This window comes from Pogona vitticeps, chromosome 1, assembly GCF_051106095.1.
Source record: "Pogona vitticeps strain Pit_001003342236 chromosome 1, PviZW2.1, whole genome shotgun sequence".
In the NCBI taxonomy this organism is placed as follows: Eukaryota; Metazoa; Chordata; class Lepidosauria; order Squamata; family Agamidae; genus Pogona; species Pogona vitticeps.
In genome coordinates this window covers 55,374,856-55,399,019 of record NC_135783.1, presented here as the reverse complement: position 1 = coordinate 55,399,019, position 24,164 = coordinate 55,374,856, and the positions used below count along the sequence as shown (strand labels likewise).

Genomic DNA, 24,164 nt, shown 5'->3' with positions numbered 1-24,164 from the left:
CACATTAGAAATTCATATTAAAATAATTTCTACATTCTAATACTTCAAGAAGAACTTGAGTGTCACATTATAATATGGAACAAAGACAGTTTTTAATAAAACATGTCAGTCTTGTCAACTGTGAGATAAAAACAGAATTAGAGGCACCCACATAAAAGTACTGTCAGTAAAAACAAGTGCTCCATAGAATGGAAGAGGAATAAACTATAAAGTAAGACCCATAAATAAAAGTATGTCTTCTTCTGTATAGAGGAGGAGTCTTTTTTGCCTAATGGAGTATTGCCCTTATAGAGTGTTCCCAACCTGAGTCTGGAAATGGGCTTCTGAATGACATTTTACAGAAAGATGTTTAAAAGCATTCCATGGACCTGCTGGTCATGCTTATATAGTTACTCACTACAATTTTTTTACTATTATTTTTAAAAAATATATTTAAAGCTAACCCATATATGAATTTGTGTTTAGTAGACAAAAGGTCTTGCCAGCTTTTTTCCTGACACATTTAACCACTATACATACAATGATGTGGTTGCTACACGATGAAATATACTATATGTTCAAACCACGCCAACATACAGTAAATTCACATGTTGAGACAAATACATATTCTCAATCATAATCTAATTAACAGTTTTCCTTTGTACAATGAGATTTCCTTGGAGGAACATGTGTCAGCAATCAGGCTTGATTAAGTTTGTGTTTACCTTCCAATGACTAGACTCAAAAGCAAAGCCTGCTAAACACAAGATATATCAAAATAATTTCTTTAAAAAATATTATCATATTCTGATATTTCCCTAAGTTTCCCCAAGTGATGACACTTCTGCAAAAATGTGTAAGCAGTCTTATATGATTTTCAAGTTGACACCATGGGGACAATTCATCCAAAGTACTATGAAAGGCATATAGTTCTTTCAAAAAGTACAGCTGTGGCTATCAATACTTATCATTCCAATACTGGGCAATTAGAAAATATAGGAAAAATCTGATGTGCATTGAAATGCATATTGATATTCTCAACCGAATACAGCTGTTGTCAATTGCACTTGTCAGTAAGATGCACATTCAAATGTACTTCCCATATATACTTACAGACACCCAAATCTGAACTATATAAAGGGGGAGGGGTAGCATTCCAATACTGTACTGTTTCCATTTGTCTAGTTGGATGTTGAAGGGGCAGAACAACCAACAGCATGCCTCAGAACCTAGAAGCAGTGTTGTAGTAGAGTCACTTGATAGCAAGCTGATTCAAAATGCAATCTCATACATGTCAACTCAGAAGTAAGTAACACTTAGTTCAAAGTGACTTGCTTTTAGATAAGTGTGTGCTAGAGTGCAGCCACAAAGTGAACAGTCCATATCAGACTATAAATACTCGGTTATCAGAAACCTGAACTTACTTCTAAAGCAAATTCCTGGATCACCTCTTCACCTGTCTTGGACTGCAGCTTATTCACTGCACTCTTTGTTTTGGTTTTCACTAGTTTTCACTTTAAAAGCATTAATTAATTAAAATAACAATGGTCAAAAATAAAAAGTGATATGCCACCCATTCATAGACTTGTATTTGGCATTCAGTCAATAGCCTAAGCATTCCTGTACATAAACTTCTTTCCCTGCTGTCAGGAGAGAGGCGTGAGGCGTAAAAGACCTAGAAGGGAATTCCAGTTTTTTAAAAAAACATCTTATAAGTAATAAAACAATTTTATAACTCCACCGCTGATTTCTGCTGTTTTCATCAAAACAGTATTGTCAAAATACCTTAAAAATCTTTTTTTAAAAGTGATTTTGGGAAGTAATCAGAAAATGTTGTTCATTATACTGGTAATGTAACTTAATTTCCATTCATTACATTAATGTTGAAATACAAGTTTGCTAAACCCTTGTTGTTACCAAAAAGAAGGTGTAACTTATTATATCAAAGCTCTAGTGCAGTAGTGGCAAACCTCTGGCATTCCAGATTTCTGTATTTCAACTTTCATAATCCCCAACCTATATTGCCAGTGATAAAGAACTGTAAGCATTGTAGTCCAAAACATCTGGATTGTCAAAGGTTCATATACAACCTTACAAGAATGTAAGTATTAATCACCTACATACAACAACATTTACTAATCTAAACACATTTGTTTGTCCTAACTACTTTAGACATAGTTAATCAATGAGAATCTGTTAAGGTGACATCTGTGTAAAAACCACTGATTCAGTGCATCTATTTTTGGGGGTCTAACAATTAGATTTAGGCCAGTATCTTTAAAACCTTAGTCAAAGCATAACAGAAAGAACTGTAGCCTTAATCTTTGTAGAAAGATTAAGTAAATCATATTTCTCACTTGTCCTTATAGACCTAATTTCAAACATTTGTGATCCAGCTTGATCAATTTACCTGTGAAAAGAAGTTACTTTTCAAAAACAGTAAAACCTTTCACACATTCAGAAGTTATACAAGAATAAACTATAAATGCTTGAGGTTCAAAAATGTAAGTTTTTGGAAATTAAATATATGAAACATCATCTGCAGCTGTTGAAGGGGGCTATAATTCAATAAAGTTTATGCTATATTTAGAGATGGGGATATTCATATATGAATATGAATATCTCCATTCCAGCTTGCCATAATGAGGGTCCATCCCTGGGACCGAACCATCCACTCATGTGTTGCACTGTAGCAGCAGTCCCACTTGTCCTGCCAATGGCACCTGGAGTTCTGCTGTCTTCCTGTTTGAATGGCCATTCCAGGCAGGGGGTGAGAGGACACGTCTGGGACCAGCTGAGATGGGGATATTCGTATTCATATAAAAATACGAATATCCCCATATCTATAATAAATATGTTAGGATTCCAATACTAGTTCACTTGCACAACTTAAAGATACACAAGCAATTGTACATTTATTACATATGTACAAAGAGGCATCCAGTACCTTCCTGTGCACATGCTTCTTTGCTATTAATTTGCAACTTAATTGCACGCCATTAAGCTGTAGTTCCCCCCTGCCCTAATAAGAAGAGATAGTCACCGACTGGCCTGAGGAATTGCTGAAAGGCCCACTCCACCATCACACTGGCTATTCTGGACATCACTGGCTGTTTCTGTTCTCCTTCCCAGCCAAGATTCCATGTAAGTACACTGGGGGGAGGCTTCTCACTCCATCAGTGTTCTATTGGATTTGGGGCTTACTTTTTCAAGTTCCACAAGATTCTATGGTCAAGATATTTGTGCAACCTCTGGTTATGTGAGTAGTTTTACCTTTCTAAAGCTAATAGGAAGCATCCAATAATTCTGTAAATTAATAAGCACTCTGTTCTGATAACAGCAGCCTTGCTCCCCACCCCCACTGCCAAAACAACCACTGACTGGAAGGGTCACAATCAAGGCACAATCAAGCAGGATAGCAAAATACTTCTCCCCAATTATCAATCAGCCAATCTTGACTGTGAGCACTTATACAAGCACAATAACAGAAGTCCCCTCCATTTGTGTTCAGTGGAACTTATCCCCAAGTAAAGTGTGCACAAAAGTATATGCAGCCTTTATTTTTCTCTCCTGATCCCATTTGTGTCTGTGTGTCTTACTCCTGAGGTGGCCTCAAGAGTCAATGTCCATGTGTCAACCTAATAAGAAATCTAGTTGCCATGACTCAACTTCTAGATTTCTCCAAATAACTGTTTCTATCCACTCCTATTAAATGTCATTCAGATTATTATTAGTATTTTGGAAGGCTGAACAAAAGGGGAAATGTGACAAATTCTAATATTAATATTAACTGTCCATGAATGCAATAATCCTTGCTTTATGTTTTGTTTTATTTTAGTAGGTGCCATTATTTATTTCACAGCTGGTATAAACTTCTATCAGACTTGTTCTCTCACTGCAGTTTAAAGCAGGAAGTGTTCTAGTTTATTTTTCATGAAATTTCTACTTCAGTTTCTCAGTTGTTAGTTCTGATGAAAGTATCACCTTTGTCCTGCCACTGGCCTTCACTCTTACTACTGGATCTTGGGTTTGTTGAAAGGCAGGACAGCAGTGAATTTGTTATTGTCCCTGTGGCCCATTTGACTTAATAATAATAATAATTGTACGCTGTCAAGTTGATTCTGACATGGTAACCCTTTCAAGCATTTTCCAGATATAGGCTTTTTTTAGGCAAAAAGTATAATCATAAATTAGATTCATACAAGTGTTCTTTTTCCATGACCTCTTCTTCAATATGTATTTACATTCTGAATATTCAACATAAATTATGATCACAGTAGAGATCACATGTGGAAGTACTGAACATGAATGGTGCCATTTTCAAGACTGGGTTATTTATGCATACTCAACAATAACTCAGTAATGTGTGGATGAACCTAAAACTCACCAGAATCTGGAAACAAAACTGTGTCACAGGTAGAACCATTCATGTATTTGCTCAGGCAAATATCCAGTACTGAGATCCAGAAACACAAAGACTGTTAATACCTGCAAGTTTCCACATGCAAATCTGCTATGTTCTGAATACAAGGCATACCAAGTATGCAAATTTTTCTTTTTCATCGAGTGAATAGACCCTTCTCCCGAGGCCTATCCAACATATGTTCGAATTCTGTATTTACAGATAACGCTGTTTACTGTCTTTTATAATAATAAGTTATTTTATTTTATTTTATTTTGGTAATGATATAATCTTTAAAATCCTTATTGTAAACTGCACTAGGAGACTCTGTACTGAAATATGGGGCATTATGTATCTGAAATAAATAAGTAATAAATAAATATTAGGGCTTATGGAAGAACAGAAGAGTAATTCCTTCTTCCTTCAGTTTTGGATCTTTGATGGCCCTCTTCCATGAAAGTTCCTCATCATCAAGTCCTTCTTGTGCATTTATCTGCTCATATTCCAAGATGGGTCAGTATCATTTATCAAATTATTTATATTCCACTTTTCAGTCCTAAAAGGGATATCAAGATGGCTAAAAAATTGAATCAAACTCACTAAGACAAAAACAATAGAAGGTAATTAAAAGCCAAATATATTGGAAGAAACTAGCAAAAGAAATAGTAGGGACATCAGCATACCAAAATAGTCTGAAGTAAGTAAGGTGCATAGCTAAGCAAGATATGCAGTTCTCTGCTATATTTGAATTGTTCAGTGTTTCTATAAATTATCTTCATTTCAATGCATTGTCCATTCAAAGAATATAATTTTGTAGGGCTCTTTTATAGGCCTTTGAAGAGATAACAGCAAGTCATAAAATTGATCTTTTTGAACAATAAAGATGATCCACTGAAAATGCAGAAATTCCATTAGTTCACAGTAAGACAATCTCTGCAGTTGCTATAAATAGTACTACTGTAACTTTGATTCCACATTTCATCCATTAGCAATCTTTTAAACCTGCAGTCGCCCTTCTATTTCCACTTATTTTAAGAACATCCACTCACTCACCAGCTTTGACCAGTCTTCCTTTTATTTCACGTAATATCCTAGACTGACTATTACCATTTGCTTTAAATTATTTCCCAAATAATTTATAAGGGCAGATAAGACTATTAAAAAAATAAAAGGGTTTCTGCACAACAAAGACACAGATCAATGAGAGGAAGACCACAGTGTACTTTTATACATTATAAGCATCCCAAATTCAAAAGAATTTTGTACACAACTTTTCCATAGTGGAAAAGGCTACCAAGTCTCAGATCTCCTGGTAGGAAAACAAAACTTACGGTGAACAATGTTGGAGGAATAGGAAGTTTCATTTTTGAGGGGTCAGGTGGCTTTAAAAGCAATAGGCATAGGGCTTTGGTATTTCCTGGACTTCAGTTCCCAGCATTCACCAGGAATTTCTCTAACCAGAATTCCTGATGAATGGTGAGCACTTTAGCTAAGAAACAGAAGTCAGCACAAGAGTTTTCAGTTAAACACCAATGGGGAATGAAAGCTTCCTCAGCCATTATCTGCTTGTGGGAAAGAATGAGGGAGTGGCTGGTAGGCACTAAGATCTGTGGAAGCTCCTAGGGATTAGGAGACTGGTAGTTTCTCTGTCCTGTAACTTTTATATGGGGTATCTCTCTCAAAAACAAAACAAAACAAAAGATAACTACCAATTTCAAGGTTTGGCACCTTAAAAAACTAGAATATGAATTTATTGTAACAAATTTACTATTATTCTGTAGGCTTCATTAGATACATGAAGTGTTACCAACTTCACAACATTTTTCGGATTCCAAATACACACTTTTCACAGGTTTTAAAGTAACCATTGGAAGACTGCCGAGCTAAAATTCATTAGAAAGTTCCAGTTTATCATCAGACATTTGAACTGGAGTAACAATTCCTTATCACAGCCCAAGTATTGCTTAGCTTGAGATGGGGATTCTGATTTCAATGGAAGTGTTTCTTCCATGCTGCTCCTTTATTCTTATCTAATTCCACTGTTTTACTTCTTTTAACTAAAGCCTTTTCTGCTTTACAGTTTGTGGACAATTTAATTACTGATATTAAAACAACCCCTGAGACTGCAACTTTTTCTCTGGAATGGCTCTTATAACCTGAAAAGGGAAGAGACACCCGCTGACTTACTGGCTTCATGCTAGTAATTCATAACCTAATATAACCAGTGCAGACCTGGAAGCAAGAAGTGGGTGTTGCTGCCTGACACCTGATACAAGTGACTGAATTATTGGGGCAGATGGTTTGGGGATGTACAGGCTAGTAGAAGTCAGGGAATGGGGAATGCTGAGAGCAGGAGGCAGCCAGATAAAGAATTTTTTTTAGCAGCAATGACAAACTCTAACAAGTAATCAAACTAATATATACAACTTAATAGATCTCTCATATGATATAGAGATAGAAGCAATGGAAGTTTGTGTTAAGTGGAATCCAAGAAAATAGACAAAGAGCAAAATAATCATATAAACAGAAGAGACTTTAAGACTTTGCTTGATATGTGTGTGTTGGAGAGAGAAGAGATTCCAGTGAAGCTTCTTGCTGCTTCGAGCCCACAGGTGCTTGAGAGATATTTGCACCAACTAAACTAAAACTCTTAAAGGATCAACAAGTGACTTAAAGAGAGAGATAAATCTCCAAGGAAGAGAAAGAAAGAAAGAAAATCTTGATGAGTTCTGTGAATGGCCTGAGTGAAAAACCTCATGTTAGAGACTCCAGATTAGATCACTTCAGAGGTTCATACGCAGGGCACTACAGGTGCCATGCTTTCCCTTCCTCCACCTCCCTGGCTGGCTCTCCCACTCACAAGCCAGCACTCACTCCTTCCCTCCTCCTATTGGGCTGCCTGACCAATACCCAGCAGGAGCACAGGATTCCCTGCCATGCCTCCTTGGCTGATCGCCCACTCAGACAAGGAAGCAGAACAGGTAGCCCTGTGCTCCTGCCAGGGACCAGTTATACAGTTAAAGGGGAGGGGGAGGAGTGGACCATGCACCGGCTGGTGAATGGGTCACTGGTGGGGGGGGGAGGGAACGTGTAGCATCTGTGGTGCCATGGCTACAAACCAGCACAAACCTCCAAACCAAAGTTCATGCCCATCTCTACTCCAGAGAGTAGGATTTAAGACTTTGATAAATTACATTGGCCATAAACTTAAGGAAAGAACCAGCTGAGAGGAGGTCACCTAATGATAACTTACTAACCAATGAACAATTCAAACTGGATAATGACAGCAACAGGATCTAAGGCATGGGAGCCATGTTAATATTCCAGAAGCACAACTGTTAATCATTATGCACCACCAAACAATATAGGTTATTTAAATCAGTCTACAGAAAACCTCACTCTCGAATTGGCCTTCTCAGACACACTAGACGCTGTTCCAAGTCCTTCATACAGAGCATGTTACCACAGTCTCTCGGGACTGAAGGATGCCTAATCTAAATCTACAGAAGGTAATAATGATCCCTCCCTCTTAAGCCAAGTTGTTGGTAAAGATCCTGTTCAATCCTCCCTTCTCAAAGTCTTAGGGATCCTTCAGGAAAAAGACACTCTTGATATTAAGTATGTCATGTATGCAATGCCTCTTAATTAAATTGGCCACCAAGCTATTTCAGAGTGTGTCAGAAATTAATGTAGCTATTGCTGAGATTAAGACAAAGGCATTGAATATGCAGGGGACCATTATGTAACTCACATTCTATCAGTCTTCACCCCTGCCAAATAGTAGATAACTTCTGTTGTTGCTATATGTTGTTGTTGTTTAGTTGTTTAGTTGTGTCTGACTCTTCGTGATCCCATGGACCAGAGCATGCCAGGCCCTCCTGTCTTCCACTGCCTCCCAGAGTTGGGTCAAGTTGCTGTATAGAGGACCTTTATGGGCCCATAGCACACCTTGCTCTGTGAGAACTAAACTAATGCAAATTACTCTGAGGAAGACTCTGAATTCCAGTATTACTCTGGTAAGGGCTAAACTCAGCACTGATGGAGAAAGCATGTGCCTTCTTAACAATGATATTGCATTCATGACATTCCCTTTGCATAACGGCCATCTATCCAGCTGGGAACTAAAATCCCAAATTACAGAAAATGTAGAAGGCTTGATTGACCAACAAGTCAGGCTGAGAGATATCTTCAAGGATATCTTTACCGACTCCAAAACAAATCTTATGGATTCGGTCACCTCCATCATATCACTATTTTACCATGAGATTCAATCTAATAACATGAGATTGAAACTGAAATAAATACAGAGGTGCCTCGCAAGACTATGTTAATTCATTCCGCGAAAAACGTCATCTTGTGAAAACATTATCTTGGGAAAAGCGGTTCCCCATTGGAATGCATTGAAATCTAATTAATGCGTTCCAATGGGGGAAAATCGTCTTGCAAAAGTCGCCCATAGAAAATATTGTCTTGCGAAACACGGTTCCACATTGGAATGCATTGAAATCTATTTAATGTGTTCCAATGGGGAAAAATCGTCATCTTGTGAAAATCGTCCATAGAAAACATTGTCTTGTGAAGCGCCACAGCGATCGCAAAAACCAATTGTCTTGTGGATTAATTGTCCTGTGAGGCAATTGTCTTGCGAGGCACCACTGTATACTCACTGTGAATACATTGGATATATTTATATATAATATTCAGGTCTTGAAAAAATTTAGAATGTCTCACCAGTCTGTCAGAAATTTCACCAGTCAGCATGACTGGACTATAGCCTTACAATTTATGTTAACAAATTTAAATAAGGCACTTGTTCACTTTTATTTCTATGTAACAATGCATACAAACCCAAAATAAATATACCCTCAGACTTCGGTTGCTTTATGAGGGGTTTGCTGATAAGTACTGAACCTTTCCCAGAAAAAAAAATGAGCTAGGAAGCTATAAATTGTAGGGTGTATTGGCCAGTTATTCTGTATTCAATGGTGCAAAACTCAACTACCTATGATTTTAACCTATCTTTCATGTTCAGGTCCAAAGTGAACATAGCAGCACCTCCAGAGAAGTTCAGTGTGGAAGAGCATAGGACCATAATCAAGTTCCTGTTTCTCCAAGGGAAAGGTGCAAAGCAGACCCATGATGAAATGACAGAAACTATGGGTGACAGTGGCCCTTCATATGCAACAGTTAAATGTTGGGCTGTCAGTCTAAGGAATGGAGGCACAGTGGTTCCCCCAGGCCAAAGAAGTTCTGAGTGCAAAGGTCGGGGCAGAAGAAAATGGCAACAGTTTTTTTGGGATAAGAAGGGACTTCTGCTGGTGGACTACCTCCAACAGGGTTCAGCCATCAATGCAAATTATTACTGTGCTTTATTGATGAAGTTGAGGCAAAACATCAAGGGAAAATGTTGAGGAAAGCTCTCCAAAGATGTCATCCTGTTGCATGACAATGCCTCGTCACACACTGCAGGTGAAATAATGGCAAAACTGACCTCCTTAAGCTTTCAAGTGATGCCCCATCCACCCTATTCTCCCAACCTGGCTCCTTCTGGCTATTATCTGTTCCCCAAACTCATAAAACACCTAAAAGGACAATGATTTGGAAGTGTTCTGGAGGCAACTAATGCTGGAAATGAGTGGTTACACCAGCAGTCAGAAGAAAATTATTTTCAGGGACTTAAGAAGCTGCAGGACCGATGTCGCAAGTGCACTGACTTCCTGGGGGAATATGTAGAATAGTGTAGCAGTTACAGCTTCCTAGCTCAATTTTTTATGGGAAAGGCTCAATACAGTGCTTATCAGCACCCCCTTCTATTACCTGTGTGCCTGTGGGGTCATGAATCTTGTATTTTGAATGCCTTTCTTTTGAATGTCTCCAGCAAAAATAAAACTGAAAGCAAAAGCGCACAGCCTCTTAAGGAGCCATGGTTCCCTCCCATCCCAGGATGTGTCCTCATTGGGTTGAAATTGGGAGTAGGGAATCTCCATATCCTCCAGCATAGGACTACTCTAATTTCTCCTGCATAGCTATATAATCTATGTGCCGCTCAAACTCTCTTCTCGCAAGAAGAAGGATGTTTTCCTTTTGCAATGGGAGGGAGGAGTACTGCAGGATCATTGAGAGAGAGAGAGAGAGAGAGAGAGAGAGAGAGAGAGAGAGAGAGAAGGGCGGAGGGTAAAGAGGGAGAAAGGAAGGGAGCTGTGGCTCATCAAGCAGCATTTTTTCACTTGTCACAGATGAGTGGACGAGTGCATTTTTCAAGCCCTGATAATATTAAATAATGTATAAATAAATTATGGGGGGAAATTATAAATCTTTGTATAGATCACAAGTTATTAGAGAGAATTAATTATCTGCATACCAATACTTCTTTAAAGGTCTATGCTGGCATTTCAAGCCAATTGTCTAACACACTTACAATATCTAAAAGGGTTTGCCAACATTGTTTCTTGGCCCCATTAATTTATACATAAATTATACGGTTGATTATTTGAAATGACTGATGTTCTTCCCAATGGGAGTAGGTGGAAAGCCCTTTATATACTTCTGTGTGCAGATGATAGATGTATGCAGAAGTTGCCATAATGTTTTTAATATTTCTCTTTTTTAACTTTTGTTTTGTTTTTGACTGATAAGCTAAAACAGACTAATATGGATACCTTTTCTAAAACTGCAGACAAAGCTGCTTAGTCAATTTCCTCCTCTCACGCTATGTGGCCAAGTTAAGGTGAATTAAGTTAAATTTACCTGGGGAAAACAGACTTCTCAGGTACGAGTTCATACTGTCAATTTGTATTTTTTTTTCTTGCTGCATTATAGCATCCTTAGTGTTTGTATTAGTGAATTGTTCATTCTAGTAATGTAATTGTCACCCACAAATACTTTCTGCTCTTAGTTCTTCCCTCCCCACAGCTGCTTTGCGCACACACACACGTGCCAGCGCCAACATGAGCACTCCCTCACTACTTCACACAAGAAACATGATAGTTTTTAAGGTGCCCCAGAACTTTTTGTAATTTTAATTTATCAATATTAAATTCAACTTGCCTCCAGTAAAAAACCATTTTCATGTGTCCAATCAGATGCTTTAGAAGTCCACAAGCAGGACGGGATGACTGTAACCGTTTCCTATTGTTATTCATGAGGAGCTTGATTTTGGAGGAGCATTCTTTCTATATGACCTGTTATAACTGGTTGTCATCGGTAACCTCATTCTTATACATAATGTAATATAATTATGTATTGTCAAGTCAATTCCAACCCTTTGCAGAGTTTTGTAAGTATAGAAGTAGTTTACCATTGCCTTCTAGAGGTGCTTTGGGAATGTGCAGTATACTGTATTCAAGGTCACACAGGCTGGCTCGCCCCTATCAAGCACAATGGGGAATCAAACTCCCAACCACTGGTTTTCCAGTCAGGTGTCCAAACTCACTGACCTGTCCAGCCAGTGTAGCTATTCTCCTTAAATAATGTACAGTTTCTTGAAGCATGTTATACCAGGCACATTGTCAGGAAAACCATCCTCTCTGTCAAGAGCTGTCATCTAAATCACAGTGTTGATTACACTTCCCTATATGTTAAAAATAAAGTAATTTTGTTAGGTTTTTTTGGATTTTATTGGTGTTTGTAATTTTTTGTACTTCTGTAAAGCACAATGGGAATTTGACTGTAGGGCAATATAAAACGTCTATAATGATTCAATGTAAAAGTTCCTATCTATTCTCTCTCAGTGTTAGTATTCTATCCCTTCAGCCTGTATACCTAATGTAACTTATACAATTAAACTCAGAGCCTGTCTTTGAGAGGCTATAACTCTAGGTTGATGCCTTTATCTATTACAGCCCTTGCACTTCTTAGACCCAATTTCTCTTCTTCTTCACTCCCCCCCTCTCCCAGATCAGAGTTAAGAGGATCCCCTCCCAGACTAGGTTGCCATAGCAACTGCCTATATTCTCAAGATTCAGAATTCCACAGTACAAGTTCAGTACTTGCAGAAGCACTAGGAAGGCAATAAAGAATGGTGGAAACTGAGGTAACTGAGACTGAGGTAATAAATACTGCAGCAGAATTGGTATTTAGAGAAATGCCTCTCATTAAAACACAGCTTCATAACATTAAAGGAGCATATTCTTTTGCAGAATAATAATATTGCTCAAACCCACAAAACAGTTATTTTGTATCTTATCATGAGATATTGTCCTTGGAAATTGTGTTTGCTAACAATCCTGAAGTGTGAAGAGTAACACAAGTTGTTGTTCTTACTACAGTGGGGTCTCGACTTACAAACTTAATCCGTATTGGAAGGAAGTTTGTAAGTCGAAAAGTTTGTAAGTTGAATCAGCATTTCCCATAGGAATGCACTGTAAACCAATTACTCTGTTCCGGCTGTTTTTGGCTCTTAGGTTGAGGGGCATTTCACATAGGAACTAATGTAAAGCCGGTTAATCCGTTCCTACCACTAGGGGCAGAATTTTTTTCTTTTTGTCCTTTTAATCTAAGATGACTTACCGGTAGGTTAAAAAGAAAGGAAAGAAATGAGGGAGAGAAGGAGGGAACAGACACCTTTTCAGCAGAACATCCTGAAAAGCACATTTTCAGCCAAGACAAGCACCTTCTGGGAAAAACCAAGCACCTTTCAGACAACAGATCACCTTGAAAAGCACCTTTTCAATCAAGACAAGTCAATGCAAGCACCTTTTGGGGAAAGGGGGGGCAGCAAAGGAGGGAGGGAACACCTTTTAAAAATCCAAAAATCAAAAATTAAAAAAGCGCCAAAAAATAAAAATACAGTCCGTACCGCACTGTACCAGGCAATACCAGTAGTACCAGGCAGTACCAGGCAGTCTGAAGACTGTCTCCAAATCCACTCTCAAAACGCTGGGAAGAGAAGGAAGCAGATAATCACCTTCTTCACTGGCCAACAGTTAACTGAAAGTTCAAATTTCATGCTTTCCCCACCTCAAACACGTTTTTTTTTCAGTTTGTAACTTGAATCTAAGTGTGCAAGTTGAGTCAATATTTTTCTATCAGAGTGGTTTGTAAGTTGAAATGTTTGTAACTCGAGCCGTTTGTAAGTTGAGGGTTGACTGTAACACCAAAATAAGAGTATCCTATTAAGGGTGCAGATATCAATACATGTGGTCAAATATCAAATTCCAGGTCAAATCAGAACTACTTCAGTTGACCAAGACGAATCCCAGATCAAAGCAAACAGCCTTGTACCCATTCCAGGATGGGGGGTGGCAATCTGAATCATCCCATATCATCATACCAAAATAATTCTATACTTGGAGGCTTGGAAAAAAGATGAACTAAGAGGTAGTAAAAAGAGAAACAAAGTTAGATTAACATACAGGCAAAGGCTGATGCTTTTATGAGAGATTATAAAAAGGGAGAAGAGGTTGAGCTTTGTCATCTGACAACTTCACTCCCCAGTAGAGATCGGCACGAATGGGAAAACTGGCAGTTTGTGATGGTTTGTGGTTCGTGGCGACCCACAAACCACTCCAAACACCCAGCAAAATAAACCAGTTTGCGGTTCATTTTTCCAGTTCATGCCTGGGGGGAGAGGAATCTACCGCCTCCACCTGCTCTGCCGCCCATCAACCAATTGGCATTCACATGCACAGACACAGCTGGCCTGGCTCCTGGAAGGGAAGCCGGGCCCGTTGTCTCTGAGAATGGCAGAGGAGGAAGAGGAGGCAGCAGCTAGAGCAGGTAAGGAGGTAACAGAGGCAGCAGGAAGGGGATGGGTGAGTGTCCAATTTGCTGAAGGAAAATGAAGCCCCGGGCAGAACAAATTTGGCACTTTGTTTCATTTTGGCAAAACAGGTTGCACGAACCAAACCTTGAACCAGCTTGGTTCATGTTGTTTTTTCTGATTCGTAGTTCAGTTCGTGTCCATCTCTACTTCCCAGTAAAGAAAAATTACTGTATTTTTCCATGTATAAAGTGACACTTTTTCCTAAAATTATTAAAGGAAAAATTGAGGTTTGTTTTATACACAGAAGGAGGCAGAGGCAAAGGAGCACTCACACGTGCTCGGGTGCCTCTTGCTGCTGCCCAATTGCCTTCTTCAGAGCTCACAACTTGTCCCTTCCGGTGGCAGAGGCAGTGGCAGCAGGAGGCGGAGGCAAAGGAGCACTTGTACGCGCTCAGGTGCCTCTTGCTGCTGCCTCCCGCACCCACACAACCACCTCCTCCAGTGGGACTGACTGGGCTCACCTTCAGTTCACATCCGCCTTGTCCCCTCCGGTGGTGGAGGCAGCAGGAGGTGGAGGCAAAGCAGTCACACTGGAGGAGGTGATCGGGCGGGCAGTGGAGGCGGCGGCAGCAGGCGAGATGGAGGTGGAGGAGCAGTTGCCCATTAACTGCTCCTCCACCTCCAGCAAGGGTCAAAATTAGGGGGTCATGGGGGCTTGTATACATGGGAAAATATGGTACTTTCCTGCACTCTCCAGTTGCTGAAAGTAGGGGAGCTTCCCTGAGTGAAGTCACTTGGTTTTCCTATCACTTTGTATGCTGCATTTCTGCTTTGTTCCCTTAGGCACTAGCCAGGTTATGGTCAGTGCTGCACTGGCTTGTTTACACTTACGTTCACTCTAAGTTACATTAGGATTGAGTGCATTTAGACCACACCAGGCTCCTGCCTGGGCTTTAAGAGATTATGTTTAAATACTGATACATTATATCATCTACAGTATATCATCTGCTGCTGTTCCACACCTCCACAGGCAGATTTTGGAAGTGGCTTACTCCAAAATATAAACACCTGCATTCTGCAATTCGTCAGGTTTCCCTAGGAATGGCTTATGGTTTCATTACAATTTTTTTTTTGTTGTTGTTGTTGTTGTTGTTGTTGTTGTTGTTGTATTAGCATACTTCTGGCATGAATCCTTTTTCACATGTATATGTTTTGAAACTTCACAGAGTGCTACTCTGCTGTATCCCTGTGCTGGGAGCACGACCCTGAACTCTGGAAGGTAACATCAGTGAAGTGCAAGTTCTGCCAAACTAGTAAGGCTTTTAGTATGGTATCCAAAGACCACTCTGACTAAAAATAGAGGCATTCATCAGTAGAACCATGGCAACTAGGTGAGGAAACTGACCACAAAAGCTACAATGACAGTGGAAGCCTTTGCAATCGGCACCCGGAGTTGTAGTCTGCATCTAGAGGGATGCAATACACCAATGAAATCACAGTTCTTCAGAGTATTCAAGGTACAGTATATCATCTGGTAATAATTTTCCTAGAGACCCCAGTATTGTGGATGATAAAGATTCATTCTTTGTTTGCCAGTTGCATACACGCCCTATGGTGGAGTCAATATCTCTACACTTGGCAATGCTACAATTGATTCCTTATCCTGTTGCTCCAAACACTCTAGTATCTGACGCCACCTATTATTGTCTGAGACAATTTTTAAAATGTAACTTAAAGTTAGTTAGAAATGTAAGTTAAATTTCCCAAGCATTGTATGGTAATCAACAAATAACACCTCAAGCTACATAGCAGTTTAAAATAATCTGAGATTTATTTCTTATGTACTGTATTAAGTACTACAGCAAAATGTGCAAAGGCCAAGAGATTCTGACATTATTATATGATTATGTTCTTCCTTTATCTCATATTTTGGCAGGAGCAGTATTCTAGTAGATCTGATTTACTCACAGTGTAAACTATACTATCATTGCCGCTCATATCCTGCTAACAGCATATCCAACGAGCACTCTACTTTCAAATGTTACCCATGTCTTTGGCTTCTCATAATCAGAATAGCAGCTCTCCTTAACATCACAAAAACATCTTGCACAACACTATTTAAGGTAACGGTTGATACTTAGACAAGGATAAAATACAATATTGTTACCAAAGAAAACTGTTAGTGTAGCACAACCTAGCTCTAGTGTGTTGATCTGTTGTAGAAATGTGAAGTAAAATGTAAATTCCCCATCAAAGTTAAAGTTATTAACATTCAACATATTTGTTATGTATCTAGAACAAAGAATAGTTTCTCACAAAATAACATGCTCTAGTGTTATTAATTTTCCTATTCTTACTATAGGCTGAAAGTCTGACTCTTCAGCCCAATCATACCCTAGTATATACCAACTGATTCCCAAGGGCATTATATTCTAGGATTTATAGAAATCATACCACACAGTGTGCTTCTTTGTGTGTGTGCATGCGTGCTTGCTTTCAGAGGAAAAAAGCTTTAAACTATTTCTCCTATCTGCATGACACATCCTGCTCAATTAAAAATGTCTGCCTAAGATTTTCTTCTTTTATTTAAGGGGGATAACATCTTTGGCAGCTGTAAATGTATTTTAATACCTACTCGTTTCTATTAAATGCTTTGGGATTCTTTTTCCTTGGCACTTTCATTATTATTTCATTTTATTCTGATAAATGATTAAAACTCTTCATACAAGAACCTGGCTTCAGTGCATATTTAATTATGAAATTGTGCATTTTCTTTTTCCTTTTCCATTTTTGATGGATCCAAATGAAGACTGGGCAATGTTCTTATTCTTACTGCCATCAGTATTTATGAACACATTCTCTCTCTCTCTCTCTCTCTCTCTCTCTCTCTCTCTCTCTCTCTCTCTCAAACACACACACACACACTTCCTTCAGTGAATGGTACTGTACTACTCTGTTTTTGACCATGTTCTCTCATTCTAAGCTCTATTCTTCAACATATTTGAATACGTGTTTTAATTATTATATATATTTCAAATGTCAAGCATATGTCACACATCCACTCAAAGTCAGATACTAGGTAGTTAGTGATCGATACTACATCAGCACTGTTCTTGGAACACTTGTTTTGTTTACATCTGAATGTATGGAACTGCACGTATGTCACTGAAAACACAAACATACCCAAATGTCTCTATTACAACTCTACTTAGCAACTCTTCTAAAAGGAAAATCCTTTCATTAACTATATAACACCAGTGCCAGGTTTACTTGTCACCCACTTGCTTTCCCCTTCCAAAAAATACTGAAATGCTATTGTTATCCACTTGCAGCTTGCTTTAAATAATTACACACACTGCTGTTTTCACTAGCAAGTCCTATGACACATTGTTTTCTGTTCCAAGCAGCAGCATTTCTTCTCAATCTGGTAAAAGAAATAAAACCCAAGAGCTTCTTACCATTTTGATTCTGTGCAGTCCAGCAGTGTCGAATGATATGTGGCTACAGTTCTGCTCAGATGAGACACGGAAGGCTTTAGAGGCTCTGCTTACATTTCAGTCACTCAACTGCTAGCCTTGATGCTCCGAAAATCATCAGGCAATCCAAGCAAGAAAAAAAGGAGAGCTTGCAACAAGAGGTCTTAAGATATCCATTAGCCACAGTTTTCCATGGCTGTGTGTGAAGTTTGTTTTTTTTAAAAAAAAGATATATCTCCCTCATATATTTTTTTTCTCTATGTGGTAGAAAACTCCTAGTATCCTTATTGAAAAGGTCACAGAGATTTCATGCGTCTTTTGCAGATTGACAGAAAACGTATGTGCCACTGTGCCAATCTGCACTATTCCTCAAATCCTGACTTACAAATATGGTGTGACTTCAAACATACACTTCTCCTAAATCCCCAGTGCCTCTCATGAAACTAGGATGGCTTGTGCTGCTGGCAAAATGTGCATCTACATGCTAGCAAGAGATAATTCTCTTCTTGCACTGTGTTTAGTTTTAAAATAAAATTTTAAAATTCTCATGACAAACAAACACAAGCAATTAGATGACTCAGAAACTTAAAAGAACAATAAATGATCTGAATAGCAAATAGCTTTCAGATAGATTTCTCTGATTTTGCAGTGAAACAGTGTTCTAATCTGGAGAAGAGCCAAATGGCTTTATTGCACCTTAAATCATGTTTCTTCTTCAGAAATTTTTAGAGCCAGCCGGGCATCTCACACAATCTGCTCAGAAAGAGAAGGCTAGCAGAAAACAATACCCATACTAGCATAAGAGATCAAAGATCAGAAATGTAATAGGAAATTGTTATACCCTAGTGAGCACAAAAATCTTGTTTATGGCGAGAGGGCAACAACTTACTTCATCTTCTTAAAACAAAGAAGTTCATGTTAAATGCTTACACTTATAACCAATGACTTCAGCCTGGGTCAGTACTCCTTATTTTGAGTTTACGCAAGAAGTAGACAGCTGCATGGCAGAGTACATTATCTCCCCACTCCCCCATCACTGTAACATCCTTGTGACAGGGGCCGGTCCAAGACTGGCAGAATGTCACCCGTGAGGTCCATGGCTCAGAAGAATGTGTTGGGAGTTTTTGCAACTTCGCGTGCTGCCTCTAGTGAGTTTGGCTGGGATGGTCTTTTCTGGGCTGACTGTCAATCTGTCCAACAGTAACCAATTGGTTGTTGTAGTTTTTTTGAGCTGCCTGGCCATGTTCTTGAAGTTTTTCTTCCTAACGTTTTGCCAGTCTCTGTCGCTGGCATCTTCTGTAATCAATTGTTTTTTCCTGCCTCTAAATTCAAAGAGAGCCCTGCTTCTCTGCTCTGAGCCTCTCTTTCCCTTTCTTGTGTCTGTTGAAAGCAGTGAGTCTATTGAGGCCTGTTGTTCAAAACAATCATGTTTTTAGCTTGCTGTTATATGTTCACTGTAAGTAAATGAAACCTTTGTATTCTTTCTCCAACTAATGTCTCAAGGTTCAATTATTAAGCCTGTAAGTGCCAGTTAATGAGAAAAGGGGAGTTGAAACAAACAAATAAAAAAGATTAAAGGTCTTGACTGGGGAAGGATTAGGGCTGGGGTGCTTCTCCTGCAGATCACTGGAAAATAGATCAAATCAGACTGTGAAACAAGTGAACAAAAAAGCAAGCTAAATTACCATCTGACACACCTCACAAACCATAAAGCAAAATCAGAAACAACTGTGGGCTAGCTGTCAGCCCCCCCTTCTGCAAATTGTTTTGTCTTTTATTCTTTTGAAAGAAGATACAAGATAGACATCACCTTTCCCATAATTTGTAAAAGACTGGGAATTAAAATTCAGACTGCCTGACAAAAAAAAACCAGGATTGAATACAAATTTGAGTCAATAAATCATGACTAGTATTACAGCAGTTTTGACACCAGCTGTTGCTCAGAAACTTGATTTCTATAAAATGACTTTTTTCCCTGGAGAGATTTTTTTTTTGTAGAAGCTCTAACGTATTGGACCTGTGTAACCTTAACTGGAGGAACTGAAAGACATTTTTGGCTGCAATCCTGTAACTGGACAAAACTCATTTAGACAGAATGGGACTTACTTTTCAACATATATATAAAAACCTGTTGACAGCATTAATAGAGTAAAACATGTTTTAAAAAAAATGTTGCCAGGCAAAAATCATAGGCTTGAGTTATAGCTAGGGCTGCCATATTTCAGTGCTCCAAATCCAGGCAATGTATACTTGCTTATTATACAAATCAAGTGTACTAACTGTTGCATGTTCTCCCTTCATCCTTAGCTGTTTATTTAGTATATGTAGATTGTATAGGACTAATCTGAGAAAGACAGTATAATCCAAGCAGAGTGCTAAATTTAATAATAATAATAATAATCACCACCACCTCCTTGGAACTGCAGAGCTTGGACTACAGCGAGACTAGTTCAAATCTATGCTTGGTGAGAAAGCTCACTCAGTTTCTTTGGGACAGTTAGTCTCTCTTAGCCAAACCAACCTTGCAGAGTTGTGGCAGGGAAAAAAGGAAGAGGGGGAACATATAAAGTTGTCATAAATATGACTAACCCATACAAGTAAATAATGATATTCTGTTCTATCCAGAGGCTGCTTGTGATATTCTTTGTTAATATATAAATTAGTGCAGTTGTGCTTCACCATATTGCATTCTGCTCCCCTTGCTATAACACCAGAGTGATAAAGATTGTTTTGCTTATTTTTTTTTCCTAAGCTGGTATTTACTTCTTATTCACACCTCATATGCCACACTCCCACTATTATCTCAAATATAACTCACAATTCTGTACATTAAACTCTTTATTAGCACGCCTGTTTTTGATGAAATCATAAGCATCGCCATCTCATGAAATTTTTATTAGTAGCAGCTAGACAAGATATTGCCAGGTGCTGGAAAACAACTGCAGGATACAGCACAGACAGGTAGTTAGACTGAAAAATCAAAGATTCGATAGAAGGATAACACACAGTGATCTATTTCTGGAAACACAGTCTTTCATCTTCTTTTTCACAAAGGTATCATAACTTAAAAAGAAAAAAGGGGAGGGGAACCAACAAAGACTAACCTTAGTAACTTATAATAACATCTATTTTCTCTGACAGTTAACTGAAGAGATATACCAATGTATTAGCCAAACTACTGCTGATAATCCAAACTGGGGCAGACCCACTGAATCAATGGGATTTACAAAACTGTCAATTCACTGTTCAGGAATTGGTTCAATAGGTTTACTCTAGTTAGGACTACCAATTGCATTTTAGCTATGGTCTTTTCTGTATTCTTTGGTGATTGTTCCTTATTTTGTTATTTAAAAATATGCTAGAAATAAATACATGTGAACCAAATACCCAACATGAACCTGACACACACTGACACAACTCCGGGAGGCAGTAGAAGACAGGAGGGCCTGGCGTGCTCTGGTCCATGGGGTCACGAAGAGTCGGACACGACTAAACGACTAAACACACAAACACGAACCAAATACAACAAAAGCCCCATCTTACACACCAAGTACACAAACAATAGGCAACGTAGGGCCATCTAGATGCTACTAGACTTCAGTGCCAAAGACCTGCCGAAATAAAAATGTCTGTGCCTGTTTGTTGGTGGAAGAACAGCAGAGGAAGATTTCCCACTTTTACAACCACTCAAGAGTTACACAGTGCTCTCCATTACCGGCCAAACACAGTTTTACAGTCTCTAGAATTGGCACAGTTATGTCAGGAAGTGCAACATCAGGGGAAATAGTAAAGGATGGAGGTAATGGCATGGGAGAGAAGAGCAAGATGGTGAAGGAGAGAGAGGCAAGAAAGAATACCATTGAGAAACACAGAAAGAAGCAAGTATGTAGAAAACAGATGGGAGTAAAAAGAGAATGGCAGAGAGGGTCAGAATGAGTAAGCAAGATGGCAGAGGGCAGAGGAAGAGAGCAGAGCAGAAGTGAGGCTTCAGAACTGGCCATAAGCCAAACCTATTCAACTTACAATAACTCACCTTTACAACTGTTATTGGGGAACGAATTAAGTCATAACGGCTGTGCTCTGCTGCATGTACAGAAGACTAAGAGACAAGTATTCAATGCCACATTTTACATGTCCCTATCTGCAGATCCAATTGCAAACATCAGCAGGAAATACACGACCTAATGAAAGAATTTCTCAGACATGTCTGCAACCAAATCTAAATAGATACATCACAAGGAGCCGCAGCCAAGCTACAGTACTTTCATCAATTGCTCAAAATACACAAACCCTTGTATCAAGTATCAACACAATCACTGCTGGCAATTCTGGATATTTATGCACTTTCCCCTCAAACCACATGCCACCAATGTTTCTGGCTATGTAAGAGTCATTACTGACTTCCCGGAAAAAAACTACAGTCCATATTTCACCATCTCCCAGAAAATGCCTCCTAATCATCAAGGGTGTGGAGACACTTTACAGTAATATTTCACACAAGGATGGACTACAAGCAATCAAAAACTTGTAATCCATCCTTGTGTGAAATATTCCATGAAGATATAGGACATCTAGCCACAAAACTCCAAACATATTCATGGCTGGCCATGAAAAATGCTTCCTCAGATCCTCCACCATAAAGACCCTACTGTATTTCTGATCAGACTGATGACATTTTATCATACAGACTCAGAAAAAGGAATCACTTGAGAAGTTCCGCCACAAATTCCATGACTTTTAACCTGTAATCTATTTGACTCTAGAACAATTTACACAGCAGGAGCACTCTCTGGATACTCTTGTGCAGCTGTACAATGAGCAGATAAGCGACACACTATGTCGTTCACCCGCTGATTGCAACAAATACTTCCCTGTCTCCAGTTTCCATCCAGGACACATAACAAAAGCTATCGTTTACAAGGAAGCTGTTAAATATAACTAGATCTGCTCAGATCCTCAAAACAGACAGGAATTACCACAGGCATTACAATAGGCAACCATCACTCCACTTGGTCCTATACCCACCCTCCCTGCCACTTGGTCCCATAATTTCCCCACCAAGTACACTGTACTCCATGTTTCTGAAGGAGTGTTTATTTATTTACTTATTTATTTATTAGATTTATATATCGCCCCATTTAGAACGTGTCTACTCTGGGAGATTTACATATAATATAAAAATAAACTAAGATAAAATCCAGATTAGTCCAAAATGGGAAAGGAAGATGGAGACAAAAAAAGAAAAGGGGAGATAGGCTAGGTGACGGCTGTAGGGAAGGCCTGCCTGTATAGCCATGTCTTCAGGTTAGTCTTGAAGGCCCTCAGCAAGGGAGCCAGGTGGATGTCTACAGGTAAATTGTTCCAAAGGCGAGGGCCCTGATTTCTAGTTTTTTCCCCACCAGGCGTCTCTTGGCATTAGGTCACTCAGCCTCCTGGTCTGACTGGAATGGGTGATATGGATAGAGCTGGCTGGAAGAAGGTGCTATGCCAGGAATTGAGGTCCTAAACCATTGAGGGCTTTATATGTAATGGTTAGCACCTTGAAATCAATGAAGAAGCAGATAGGTAGCCAGTGTAAGACAACCAAAGTCAGGGGAAATATGGTGAAATCTTTTCACCTCTGTTAATAGCCTGGCCACCGTGTTCTGGACCATCTGAAGCTTCCGCATCTGTCTCAAAGGAAGCCCCATGTACAGAGTGTTACAGTAGTCTATTCTTGACACTACGAGCACATGGACCAGTGTGTTGAGTGCACAACCCCGCGTATAGATAGGGATGCAGCTGGGTAATCCACCGGAGATGCAAGTGGGCAGACCGAACCACGGACGCTAACTGGGTCTCCATGGTAAGCGCTGGGTCAAGATGGACTCCCAGACTGCAAACCAAATTCTTTGTGGTGAGATTCACCCCTCCAAAAGAGAGGGAGTTCCCCAAACCACTGACATTGGGGCCACCCACCCGCAGGACCTCCATCTTGTCTGGGTTCAACCTTAGTCCATTAGACTGCATCCATTGCAGAACGGCCTCGAGGCAACACCCAAGGGATGGAACGGCATCCACTGCAGATGGAAAAAAGGAGATGTAGAGCTGGGTGTCATCAGCATATTGGTGACGTGAATCTCCACATCCCTGGATGACACCCCTCCCCGCCTCATATAGATGTTAAACAGCATTGGGGAGATGACCAAACCCTGTGAGACCCCACAACTGAGGGACCACAGGGCTGATACATGTTCCCCAAGCTGAACTCTCTGGGGACAGCCCTACAAGAAGGACCAGAAACAAGCGAGAGCAAGGCCACCAATCCCCAACTCAGAGAACCTCCCCAGGATGATACCATGGTCGACAGTATCAAAGGTGGCTGAGATATCAAGGAGTAAGAGCAAGGACACTTTGCCTGTCAGCCTCCCTAAGTAGGTCACCCAGCAGGGCGACCAATGCCGTTTCCATGCCATGGCACTGCCTGAAGCCCAACTGAAATGGATCCAGGACATCAGTTTCATCCAAGAGAACCTGAAGCTGGTTGGCCACCAACCTCTCCACTACCTTGGCTGAGAAAAGAAACATTGGCGATGGGCCTATAATTGCCAATATTGTCTCCCGC

General features: G+C 39.5%; 1 protein-coding gene across 4 annotated transcripts in view; it reads right to left on the bottom strand.

The window, feature by feature from the left end:
* The window catches only part of PLD5 (phospholipase D family member 5), a 159,362-nt gene that overhangs the window by 86,252 nt on the left and 48,946 nt on the right, over positions 1-24,164 (bottom strand). The gene's annotated exons all lie outside the window — the stretch shown is intronic.